The sequence below is a fragment of the Copadichromis virginalis genome, linkage group LG5, assembly GCF_057382275.1.
Source record: "Copadichromis virginalis isolate Kocher_CV1m ecotype Utaka linkage group LG5, C_Virginalis_male_GT1.1, whole genome shotgun sequence".
Taxonomy (NCBI): Eukaryota; Metazoa; Chordata; class Actinopteri; order Cichliformes; family Cichlidae; genus Copadichromis; species Copadichromis virginalis.
The window spans coordinates 29,660,371-29,673,806 of NC_140622.1; the positions used below are offsets into that span (position 1 = coordinate 29,660,371).

At 43.2% G+C, this 13,436-nt stretch overlaps 1 long non-coding RNA gene across 1 annotated transcript; it reads right to left on the reverse strand.

The window, feature by feature from the left end:
• Nucleotides 1-1,297: 1,297 nt before the first annotated feature.
• Nucleotides 1,298-1,944, reverse strand: LOC146710022 (uncharacterized). The gene is made up of 2 exons (XR_014920520.1): nt 1,563-1,944; nt 1,298-1,479 (listed from the first exon to the last, which is right to left on the reverse strand). It is a non-coding gene; the product is annotated as an uncharacterized LOC146710022 (long non-coding RNA).
• Nucleotides 1,945-13,436: the final 11,492 nt, after the last annotated feature.

The following is a 13,436-nucleotide window of genomic DNA, read 5'->3' on the forward strand; positions in this document are numbered from 1 at the left end:
GGATCTGAAGCTGTTCAGCAAATCCCCTGTCGATCAAACTCTGCTCGGCCCCTGAATCAACCAGCGCTGATGAGACGTGGGCTCCCTGACCGAGTAAGAGTGTCACAGAAAGCAAAAATCGGGGCTTGGCGTTAACCCTGGTACCGCCCACCCATATCCCCGGACCTACCGGCGGGCGGTCTCTTTTCCCTTCTTAGGGCAGGAAGAAATCAAATGCTCACCGGAGCCACAATAAAAGCAAGAACGTGAACGGCGGCGCCTCTCTCTCTCCTCCACCGTCAGCTGGTAACGCCCGATCTGCATGGGTTCCGGTTCTGGTTCACCACCCCCGGTGCCAGCAATGGGAGTGGACGGCTGAACCGGAAGCGGTGGCGGGGGAGAAACGACCGGAGATGACCGCCGCAAGGACCGACGGGAACTGTAGTCCCTCTCCCACTCTCTCTCCCGCAACCTGCTGTCAATGCGAAGTGTGAGGGAAACCAACTCCTCAAAAGTAGCGGGCTCATCCCGGGAGGCCAGGTGGTCCTTCATCTCATCGTTGAGAGAGTGCAAATACACCCCATGCAGAGCCCAATCAGACCAGCCCGCCTCGGCGGCGGCGATGCGGAAATCGATTAGGAAGTCCGCAATGCTCCGCCGTCCCTGGCGAAGATGCAACAGCCTCCGCGCCGAACTGCATTCAGAGGTCGGGTGAGCGAAAGTTTTCTTAAACTCTCTCAAAAAGTCATCATAATGACAAGTCGGTAACGGATGTCTAGCTAGATAAGCCTCTGCCCATGTAAGGGCGCGATCGCGCAGTTTCCCGACTAAATAAGAAATCCGCACAGTATCAGAAACAAACGAGCGGGGTGAGCGACCGAACGCTAGCTCGCACTGAAGGAGGAAACCGCTGCATCCCCCCCGGCCGCCAGAAAAGGGTTCCGGCTCTGGGGAGGCGGCATCGCGGAACATCGGCGTCTGCAGAGGCTCAGAATCCGCAGCGGGCTGAGGCGGCGGCGGCGGCGGCGCGGGTACCGGTGCCGACGTACTGGGAATGGGTTCGGGTTCAGGGGCAGTGGCTGACTGAAGGTTCTGAACCGCGGATTGCATCTTCTCTTGCTCGTCAGTGAGTGAGTTAACCTTCGCCAGGAGAAACTGGAGCGCGTCCTCGTGAGTACCAAGAATGGCGCCCTGTTTCGAGACGGCAGTCCGGATTTGATCCGCTGAGTCCATATACTGGCCAGATTATACTGTCAGGCGCAGTGGCCCGTGGACATGGGATGGACTCAAGCGCAGATTCAAAACCGGAGGCCAGGGGTGAGGTGTAACGAAAAGAGACTTTATTTTTACAATGCTCAGAGGCTAACAGAAAGTGCAGACTAGAATCAATGAACATAAACTAGATGTCTGAGGCGAGAGAAAAATACTGTGGTGAAAACTAGATGGCAGGGATAACTGGGTGCAGGTACTGGGCAGGGAAAACTGTGGCGGGCCCGGGCACTGAAACAGAGGACAGAGCAGTCAGGGGAATCCCACAGAGGGTTGCGAGTGAATCTAAAAAATAGTACACTGAGCTGTCTTACAAGCTTGCAGGTGGGGGTTGCGTGGAGGGGGGAGGCAGGAGAGGTCCAGGTGGGTGCTGCATGCAAGGCAGGGAGGCAGGCAGGAGAAAATGGCAGCTCCAAAACGGAGAGGGATTACCGGTGGCAGCAAACTGGTATCCAGGAGAGCTTGGTAGGTGGTTTTCAGAGGCTGACGAAAAAAACAGAGATACGGTTAATACACACGATTAGTCACCAAGGAACGGACGTGAGGCCGAGAACTGACTAAAGTTGGCAGATAATCTGGCGAAGACCAGTTGAGTGCGCCGGTCATAAATACTGCTGGTCCGATTGCCATCAGGTGAGGAACAACAAAGACTCCACCCAGTGGGGAGGAGCTGATGCTGTGGAAAACCACCCAGACCACGACATGGCCATTACATACAATTCATTGTATTCAGGCAATAATAAATTCAACTGTGGCTTCCCCATTTATCTTGTAGATGCATGTTTATACAAGTCAGGAAAATGGCTCATTCTCAACCTCATCTGTCCTATTTCATTTTGTGATAGAAAGTTTACAAAGTTTACTTGACAGTTGCAATTCTTCCCCTCGTCTTTTTCTCTCTTTATTGTCCCTTGTGGTGTTTTTCAGTTGTTTTTTTTTTTATTTACTTGTTTTTTATCAGAGGAAACAGACTGATGTAATTCTTACAAGCTTTTCTGATCCACACAACTTTAACTGAGTTCACTGGACCTTCACAAATATAGGTCAAAAGGCTGAGGGATGCTTTTTTGTTAAGAATGTGACACGTTACATAGGAGGTACTGATGTCCATTTTTTATGTTGCTTGTTTTGTACTGTTTAAAATATGGAGTTAACGAGGATTCTTTGAAAACCACAAGAAATTGACTATTGCTATTTTACATTGTGTAAAATAGCAATAGTCTCTTCAGAATGACAACAACAGGAAATATTACAAGCTAGTGCATCATAGGGACCCTACTATGTAGGACTCAAGGCACTGTGTTAACCTGTGTAGATCTTTTGTTATGCAGGATGGATTGTGATAATTCAGCCAAAGCAGATGATTCAGAGATATCCTTGTATGCAGTCCTCTAAGAAAAGCATATAGAGTGATGATCATTGTGTTATGCATAGTTGGGGACACATGTACATATATACAGTTTACCAGGAAGAGGTAAAATCATATAAATTTAAATATATTAAAAGATGTTATATGTGAAGATAGTGAGCTATTACATGTGGAGTAATGGCTTCTTGTTTTTAACATTTGGTTGTACTTCTGTACAAAGAAGTTGTTGGGTATGACTCCTGTCTTCTCTGTAGCAGGGGCTAAGCTGAAACATCAACAGCAGCATAAACCAAGAGAAACCCAAAGGACAGGCTATTCCACACAGCCATTCGAAAAGGGATGTTTTCAAAGCACTCTGTGCAGTGCTGACACATTTCAATCAGGTTTAGTTCTGGACTAGGCCACTACAACACCTTAATTCTTTTTCAGCCTTCAGCTTCTTACTGGATCATTTGCCCCATTAACTAAGAGTGCATATGCACAAATTGTGTGTACGATCATCTCATGCACAAATCAGTGATTGCTCAAGTTTGTTGGCTCAGAGTGATGCAGATTTACTTATGTATGCATGGGGAGAAAACCAAAATAGGCCGGTGTACACATATACTAATGGAATACTTATTTCCATCCATTCATCCATCAGTCCATTTTCTGCCACTAATCCAGGTTACGGTCACAAGGGCAGCGGTCTTAAAAGAGAAGCCCAGATTTCCCTCACCTCAGCCACCTCTTCCAGGTCATCCGATGGGACAATGAATCGAACCCAAGCCAGCCAAGAGATGAAATCTCTCCAGTGAGTCCTGGGTCTGCTCTGGGGCCTGATGTCCAGAGCACATTCCCCAGAAGATGTCTAGCAGGCATGCTAATCAATTTCATTCTTTCAGTCACTACTCAAAGCTCATGAAGACAGGTGAGGGTATGAACTCTATGACCTTGGGGTTAATTTGCAGGGATGTACACTTCTGGGATGATTGCAGGATTGTTTTAACACACATCTAAATACTCAATAGTAGCAAACCGATCACTGATTCCATTGCATTTGATTACTTTCACTCTTAATTGCTATTGAATCATGGGATGTACTTAATTTCTCACAGAACTATACATAGATAGACTACTAGGCCAAGTGAAATATTACTGTAGTTTGGCATAAACCCTAAATAAGGGCATACTGCTACAATATGAAGACGTGTGGATCTACAAAACATTATATAACACCTATGAACTATCAAAATACTACAGCTGTCTGAAACTGTCTGAAGCCACTGCCCAAAATCACGTCATTAGAAAGTTACGGAGGTAGGGGAATTCACAAGTACAACTACGTAACATCTACTACTTTCAGATGATGTCTCATCAATCAGAAATTGTGTTTACAATAACAAGCTGACCAATGGCATTGAAATAACTCTCCTCTCATGATGTTATTAGCAGCTCAAATTGGGATTTGGGGTTGAATTCCATGCTTGTTCGCTTTCCCTGTAGCTGCTGAGGGGGATTGAGCACTAATTCCCTCAATCCCTGTTCTCCAAGCTTTTGATATTTTTCTCTCTCCTTGTGTTTTGCTTCATTTTATTTTTGTTTACTCATCTTTATCAAGACAGAGAAGCACTGATGCAATTTTGCTTTTTGATGCAATGAAATGCAGCTTTATGATTCTGCTACTGGATCAATAAAAGGGCATTTTAAAACTCAATTATCTTTTTCCCCCTTTACCCTCTCACACTCACTCATGACTTTGTATCTATCTGGAGCTCATTGCTTTTCCCATCTCTCTGGCTCTGAGCTCGCCCACACTTTTACTCCACCACTAGCACTACACACACAATTCTCTTATCCTCTGTGATAGTGCTGAGCTCTGGCTTATGTAGTGGAACTTGCAGCAGGATTTTGGATTGTAATGGAGAGGATAGTCCAGATGAAAGGCGGGGAAATGTAGCACTATATAGGCCTTTGCAATTTCTCATTAACCAGACGTTTATATGAAAAGCTGTTTTCATGGTTTTCCAAACACTCAGAAAGGTTTGACATGGGCAATGCACCCACAAGTCCAAAAATGGTATTATGGATAACTGCTGTCTTTAATAATTTTCAGCGTAAAAGCTGTAATTATTTAAATATAAACATTAAAATAACTTGTTAAACAAGTTATTTTTGTTAAACCTATCGCCGAATGGAAGCTTTAAACATCAACAACAAAGACTCCATTCACATATAGGGATTTGATAAAATGGTGGGTTGATATTTTGTGGTTCAACAGAGAAGTTTAGACGTTTCAGCAGATTACAGTGGAACAATCTAAAATCTTCAAAGAATAGAAGGTTTATCAGGTAACTGCAGGGCTTGAAAGAATGACATGCAGAAAAGCAATGTGGATATACTTGGATGTTGCAATAAAGCAGAGGGGTATATCAGGCCAGTGACTGGCAGTGAAGCAGGGGCTGCAGCAATTTACATTTAGAATGCAGTAAGAACAAATGAACAGGAATGCGAATGAAACACCCAGCTCAAGGCAAATGATTGCCTCTGCTAGTAAGTAGCAACAGCAGAGATGCAGATAGACATAACATAGCACATAAACTTATAGCGTATTAAAGAGCAGTACACTACATGCAAAAGATGGAAATGAGCAAAAAGCATTGGGTTTTTGATGAGCATATACAGTAGAAATAAGGAAAAAACAGTTTATGTGTCTGTAAAGCAAAGACAAATAAGGTGGAAGGAGATGAGCAAGGGCAGAGAGGTACGGCTACAATGACAATGGGGAGAAAAGATAAGACAGTGCGATTAATAGAGGTGTCTTGGTGGTCTGGCAGTTTTACCGTGTAACAATTAAATTCAGTCAAGAACTTGTGTTGCACATCAACCTTATTTTTCTGTTGCTCTCAAACACCTCACCATAAAAGAGTGATCAGTTAAATAAAGCTAAATCATAATAGTATTTAGAAATGAGGTCAAATGCACATAATGGCAAGGAAGGGGAAACAGTCCAGATTACAGCAAAGCCCTTTAACATATTATGGTAGAAGGAGAACACCAGCAAGGTGCAGTGTTCACCATCTTGACTAAGAAGACTTAAACCAAGTAATCATCTGTTTCAGGAGTCTTTTCATTGAGGTCCCTTTTTGAGAAACAACATTTTTTTTGCTGCTTGTAGAATTAGTAATGTGGCTCAAAATTTCATATTGCTGACCATGACTTCCTTCTTCAGCTGGCAAAAGAAAGTACATACCTCAGTAAGAAGTTTTCTTTCTTTCTTTTTTTTGGTCAAATTCGTCAATACGACTTAAATAGATTTAAATGACCCAAGGATAATGAAACTAATCAAGAAAATTGTAGTTCTTCTTACTACAAGAGACTTTCATGTGGACAACTAAGCCAGATATACTAGTGCTTCAATAAGCAATCAGCTCAGGACAAACACAACAGACCCCATGTCATTTTTTGCTGAATTTTGGCAAACGCAACTTTAATAGATTTGCTGAGTCGATCACTGATAATAATAAATAAAACAACATCTGGATTATCAAAATGAGCTTGGTTGGTAGAAGATATAACTATCTATGCAGGGAAGGAAATAATTCTATGGTTGCAAACTGCAGAGGGAAAAGAGCACAAGCTTAGATATGATTGGGGCTGAAAAGGAAAAACAAAGGAAAAAAGAAAGAAGAAAACATAAATAGTCTTCAGAGAAGCATCGAAAAAAGAGAAAATAGTAGAGAAAATAAAATATGATGAAAAACATTCTTCCATCAGGGAAGAATTGTGGGAAACAGTAGAAAAGAGAAAGCAGGAAATATAAAAGAAGAGAAGAAGGAGAAAAGCAAAACAAAATAAAACAACGACAGGCAAACAGATACGATGCACGTGGGAATAATGCATGACAAGATGTTAAAAAAAGAGATGAGGAGGTGGAAAGACGATAAAAGAGAGAACACAGAATAAGAAAAGAAAGAATCAAGGGATACTGGGAAAAGAGACAAGAAAAATGAGAATGAGATGAAAAGAGGAAGAGAAGATAAGAGGAGGGAAGAGAGGAGCATTTGTTGTTTTTGCTGTGCATGAGTCATCGTCAGATCCTATTATGACTGAAGCAGCATTACTGCTCTCACCCACTGCTAACCTACGGCTACATGCCTTCTACCCCCGACTCCCCCAACCCACCCTACACACACACAAACTCACACAAAGAGACACACACAGGTTGTCTCTGCTATTTATGTGAGGACATCGAAAAATGCCAAGGTAACAGCTTATCTTCTGGGGTCCACAAAAATACATTAACAAGATTACAATTTACAGATACACTGACTGTAAATACGATTAGGACTCATAATACATTGTATTGTTTTACATTTGACACTAAAGTATTTCCCATTACTTGCAATTTGTTTTTGTCAGCCTTGAACCTTACAATTCTATCAGTGCCTTAACCTACACAGTAAAACAATAAAAAACACTATAATATCAAACAGAATTGCCTTGGTGAAAACTATTACCAGTGAAAAATGGTGCAAAAATTGCAGCATTACAATGAATATAATAACAGCTCAATGTACCTGTACAGTAGCATTAATTCAGTGGTTCTTAACCTTGTTGGAGGTACCGAACCCCACCAGTTTCATATGTGCATTCACTGAACCCCTCTTTAGTGAAAAATATTTTTCTTTTTTTCTTTTTTTCAAATTCAAGACATAGATATGTTTTTTACTGGTGCACAAAATGAGCTGTGCATGTCATGGCGGAGGCTCTGCCGAACCCCTGAGACCAACTCATCGAACCCCTAGGGTTCGATTGAACCCAGGTTAAGAACCACTGCATTAATTAGACTGTAATGTAATGTGCACAGAATTCCCAAAGAAGGAACCTATAGTCTGTATCTTTCAATAGCAGTACTGTAAAGAAACATTAGAAAGTCAATGGAAGGTGACATGTTTTCAAAGCACGGTCCACACATGAAGGTGAGTGTACTCATCATAGGCAAACATTCTGAAGTATCTCAATGTAATCTGGCTGTTAGGGTCGCTTCAGCTTTGGCTTGGACACCACAGTATCAGAGAGACAAAGCCAGTCTTGGTCCAGGGAGTGAAGTGCCTTTCCATAAAAGATGGTATAAAAGTAGCATCTTTGGAAGCAAAGGATCCAAAGTTCTTGGAAAGATTATAGTAGTTAAATACTGTACTAGTTCACAGCTGCATCAGATCAAACATTGTTTTTATATTTTTGTTTGTTTTAGCTTCTGCAATATCTAACTTCAAATAACCTATGTTTATATTTTCCCCAAAAAGAGTCATCCTGTGGGTGTGAGTGAAAAAAGACGGTTTTTTTTCTGATCATAAAAGAAGTAAGTAGTGTGACCTTGTTATAACTAGGGATGGGTATCATTTAGGTTTTATCCGATACCAGTACCAAACCGGTACATTGAAACGGTGCCGGTGCTTAAACGGTGCTCGAACCGGTACTTAAAGAATGAAGAACACACACTTTGTACAAAAACTTCTCATGTTTAGCTGTTTTTTTGTAAAAAGATAACAATGTTAGCCTTTTCTGCAGCTATAGGACATATATGGTATCACTCTTGGCAGGAAGTAATGGGAAAACACAAACTTTGTCCAAAAACCTCTCATGTTGAGCTGTTTTCCCACTTTTTCTTTGGTCATTTTAGCTTTTTTGGCCAGGGTGAAGGGAGTATCTGCCATCAAACAAGAAGACAGCCTAATGTAACTACGACGGTGTTTGCTAGTTCACCTTACATGCATTAATGTAATAACGTGGTTAGCCTGCTCAACGTAAATTACACACGAACAACATTAAGCTACTCACGCAGAGAAGAACGGCTGCTGCTGCCATCATCATCCATCATCATTTCTGCTACCCTGGCAGGGCTAGGGGCCAGGACTCTACTCTTCGGGTTTCTGGGGGATGTTGCTAACTCCGGGTCGGATAACAGGCACCACACCCGCAGTAGATGCACTCGGTGTGAGGACTCGCAGCAAGCTATCAAATACGGTACATTTCTCAGCTTTTAAAAAAATGCTATGCGTCACCAGGTGTTTCATCAGATTCGAAGAGTTACCTCCTTTGCACAGTATCACCTTAAAGCACTTTTTGCAGGCTGCTGAGTTTGCATCTTTTGCTGTGAAGTACAGCCAGACTTTTGACAGCTTCGCCTTGGACATTTTTAATCTGTAGCTCTGCTCTAAAAGAACGTACGTACTTGGGCCTGCCTACTACGCTTGCAAAGGTAAAATGATTGGCTAGAATCCAAAGTGTATGACATCTCAGTAAAAAAAAAGCACCGAAATGTGCGCTGCTTTTCGGTCTGGTTACTACCGTTTATGTCAGAATCGGTGCCATCATGGCACCGGATACCGGTACCCATTCCTAGTTATAACTTAAAATTATTTTCTAATTATCTTTTCTAATTAACTAAATACTTTCTGTTTGTAAAACGTAACTACATTATAACCACAATAGTGACAAATCAGATAACCATATAAGAGTCACAATAGTCGAAAGAATACGTGCTACTCAAATATGTAAATAAATAAAAAGATGGACTTGGGTTAAAGGATTGATGATTTCAGTTTCAAATGACCATTTTGTCCTCAAACAATTACAGACAATGTTGTTGTTTCTTGGCACTATATGAATCAAACTGAATTGAAAAATTGCACTGAACTGATTTAAGTGTTCCTTTTTTATCAGTATACTTATTCCCATCTGCACACATTTACATTTTGCGGGATCTACCAAGGAGATGCTCTGTCCCCACTGCTGTTCTGCATAGGCCTGAACCCCCTCAGTGAGATCATTAACAAGACTGACTACGGAACGGAGCAGTTGTCAGCCACCTCCTGTACATGGATGACATCAAGCTGTATGCCAAGAGTGAATGAGACATCGATTCACTGATCCACACTACCAGGCTATACAGCAATGACATTGGAATGTCGTTCGGACTGGAGAAGTGTAGTCAGATGGTAACAAAGAGAGGGAAGGTAGTCAGAACTGAGGGGATTGAACTACCAGAAGGCAACATTGCAGACATAGAGGACAGTTACAAGTACCTGGGGATCCCGCAGGCGAATGGGAACAATGAAGCGGCCGCTAGAAAAGCTGCAACCACCAAGTACCTGCAGAGGGTCAGGCAAGTCCTGAGGAGTCAGCTGAATGGTAAGAACAAGATCCGGGCCATCAACACGTACGCCCTGCCCGTGATCAGGTACCCTGCTGGGGTAATAGGCTGGCCAAAGGAGGAGATAGAAGCCACTGACATAAAGACAAGAAAGCTCCTCACCATGCATGGAGGGTTTCACCCCAAGTCCAGCACCCTGAGGCTGTACACTAAGCGGAAGGAAGGGGGCCGGGGACTGGTGAGTGTCAGCACCACAGTCCAGGATGAGACAACGAACATCCAAGAATACATTGGGAAGATGGCCCCAACTGACCGAGTGCTCAGTGAATACCTCAGGCAGCAGAAACCCAAGAAAGAGGAGGGAGACGAGGAACCATCATGGAAGGACAGGCCCCTGCACGGTATGTACCACCGGCAGATAGAGGAGGTGGCTGATATCCAGAAATCCTACCAGTGGCTGGACAAAGCTGGACTGAAAGACAGCACAGAGGCACTAATCATGGCAGCACAAGAACAAGCTCTGAGTACAAGATCCATAGAGGCTGGGGTCTATCACACCAGGCAAGACCCCAGGTGCAGGCTGTGTAAAGATGCCCCAGAGACAATCCAGCACATAACAGCAGGGTGCAAGATGCTAGCAGGCAAGGCATACATGGAACGCCATAACCAAGTGGCCGGCATAGTGTACAGGAACATCTGTGCTGAGTATAACCTGGAAGTCCCGAGGTCAAAATGGGAGATACCCCCAAGGGTGGTGGAGAATGACCGAGCTAAGATCCTGTGGGACTTCCAGATACAGACGGACAAAATGGTGGTGGCTAACCAACCGGACATAGTGGTGGTAGACAAACAGAAGAAGACGGCCGTAGTGATCGATGTAGCGGTTCCGAATGACAGCAATATCAGGAAGAAGGAACACGAGAAGCTGGAGAAATACCAAGGGCTCAGAGAAGAGCTCGAGAGGATGTGGAGGGTGAAGGTAACGGTGGTCCCCGTGGTAATCGGAGCACTAGGTGCGGTGACTCCCAAGCTAGGCGAGTGGCTCCAGCAGATCCCGGGAACAACATCGGAGATCTCTGTCCAGAAGAGCGCAGTCCTGGGGACAGCTAAGATACTGCGCAGGACCCTCAAGCTCCCAGGCCTCTGGTAGAGGACCCGAGCTTGAAGGATAAACCGCCCGCAGGGACGTGCTGGGTGTTTACTTATATATATATATGTGTGTTCATAGAATACATACTATCAGTCAAACATGGTTTGCACCTTTCTGTATACTCAACACACACTTCAAAGAATAGCCAGCATAGTTTTCAAAGAATTTTTAAGAAAGGCATTCCTCTAACAAGAGCAACACTTGTCCCTAGGGATGGGTATCGTTTAGGTTTTATCCGATACCGGTGCCAAATCGGTACTTTTGAAACGGTGCCGGTGCTCAAATGGTGCTCAAACCGGTGCTTAAAGAATGGAGAACACAAAATTGGTCCAAAAACCTCTCATGTTCAGCTGTTTTTTGTAAAAATATAACAATGTTAGCCTTTTCTGCAGCTATGGGGCATATATGGTATCACTCTTGGCTGGAAGCAGTGCTTAAACAATGGAAAAAACACAAACTTTGTCCTAAACCTCTCATGTTTAACTGTTTTCCACTTTTTCTTTGGTCATTTTAGCCTTTTTAGCCTGGGTGAAGGGAGTATCTGCCATCAAACAAGAGGACAGCCGCATGTAAGTATGATGATGTTTGCTAGTTCACCTTACATGCATTAATGTAATAACGTGGTTAGCCTACTCAACGTAAATTAGCTACTCACGCAGAGAAGAACGGCTGCTGCCACCATCATCCGTCATCATTTCTGCTACACTGGCAGGGCTAGGGGCCAGGACTCTCCTCTTCGTGTTTTTGGGGGATGTTGCATAACAGGCAACCCACCCGCAGTAGATGTGCTCGGTGTGAGGTCTCGCAGCAAGCTATCAAATACAGCGCATTTCTGGGCTTTTAAAAAAAACGCTATGCGTCGCCAGGTGTTTCATCGGATTTGAGGTGTTACCTCCTTTGACAGTATCACAGTATCAGCTTAAAGCACTTGTTGCAGGCTGTTGAGTTTGCATATTTTGCTATGAAGTACAGCCAGACTTTTGACCGCTTCGCCTTGGATATTTTTAATCTGTAGCTCTGCTCTAACAGAACGTACGTACCTGGCCCCGCCTACTATCCTCGGAAACGTAAAATGATTGGCTAGAATCTAAAGTGTATCACAGTTCAGGAAAAAAAAGCACCGAAATAAAGCACCGAAATATGCTCTGCTTTTTGGTCTGGTTACTACCGTTTATGTCAGAACCGGTGCCATCATGGCACCGGACACCGGTACCCATCCCTACTTGTCCCCACAGCAAATAGATTTTCTAAATAGATTTTATTGTTGCAAGAGTGCAAGATTTTATTGATAATGATTGATTATTGGTGCAAGAGTTAATACAGTTTAATTCTATACATTCTTCAAATGTATAGAACAGGGGTGGGGAACTCCAGGCCTCAAGGGCCGGTGACCTGCAGGTTTTAGATGTGTCCTTGATCCAACATAGCTGATTTAAATGGCTAAATGACCTCCTCAACATGTCTTGTTGTTGTGTTTGCACATCTCTGTTGCTTGTGGGGCTCGCACACAAGAATTTCACTCGCATGTGCTGTGCCAGTGTGCCTGCACATGTGATGTGACAATAAAAGTGATTTGATTTGATTTGATTTGATTTGAAGTTCTGCAGAGGCCTGGTAATGAACTAATCATTTGATTCAGGTGTGTTGACCCATGGTGATATCTAATACCTGCAGGGCACTGGCAGGGCTGGACTGGGACAAAAAATCGGGCCGGGCATTTTGACTAGAGACCGGCAACCATTATTATAGGAAAAGCCATAAAGCCTTTGAATGAAAACAAACGCTGTTGTGACAGTGATGTACACTGTCTTGTTGGTATATGTATGATGTCTATAGATTTTATAAAAACTGGTTGTAAGATTCAGATAATTACTTATTAAAAGCGAGATATTTTAAATGAGAATAAGAAAGAAAAGTATTTCTTTGTGCCCCCCTTTCCCTGTTGATGCCCTACCTGGCCCCCTGGCAAAACTTTGCTAGACCCGCCCCTGCACAGTTACCAGCTGTCAGCTACTTAGAAAAGGATCCTGGTGTTATTTGTCTCTCAGAAACAGTTCATAACTTCCCTTCAACTCATTCATGTCACCTGAAAGGTAAACCTGTTTCTCCATCACCTGTTCAGCTCTGATGATTCAGTAAGGACATCTCCTGGTTTCATCTTCATGTTTCCCTCTCAACAGATAACCAAACCAATATCATGACCAGCAGCTTTTACAGCTGTGGCTCCAGCAAACATCAGCTGATACTAGAAATTAATAAATAAATAAATTCTAACAACAGCTCATCAAGCTTAAACGTGCTGCTGTTGTATAGCGCGACATCCGCTGGTTTCTTCTTTTGGGCGCAAAGTGGGCGATAAACAAACAAGAGAGAAAAGTCAATCAACTGATCATTGATCAGTTTCATGATTGAAGTATAGCAACAGGAGAGAGAGGGGGAGAGAATGAGAGAAGAAGAGGCAGCTGTGCAGCATAAAGACACAGAACAACTCCAGCTTTGTGTCTTTTTCCATTCTAGCTGAAGTATGGGAC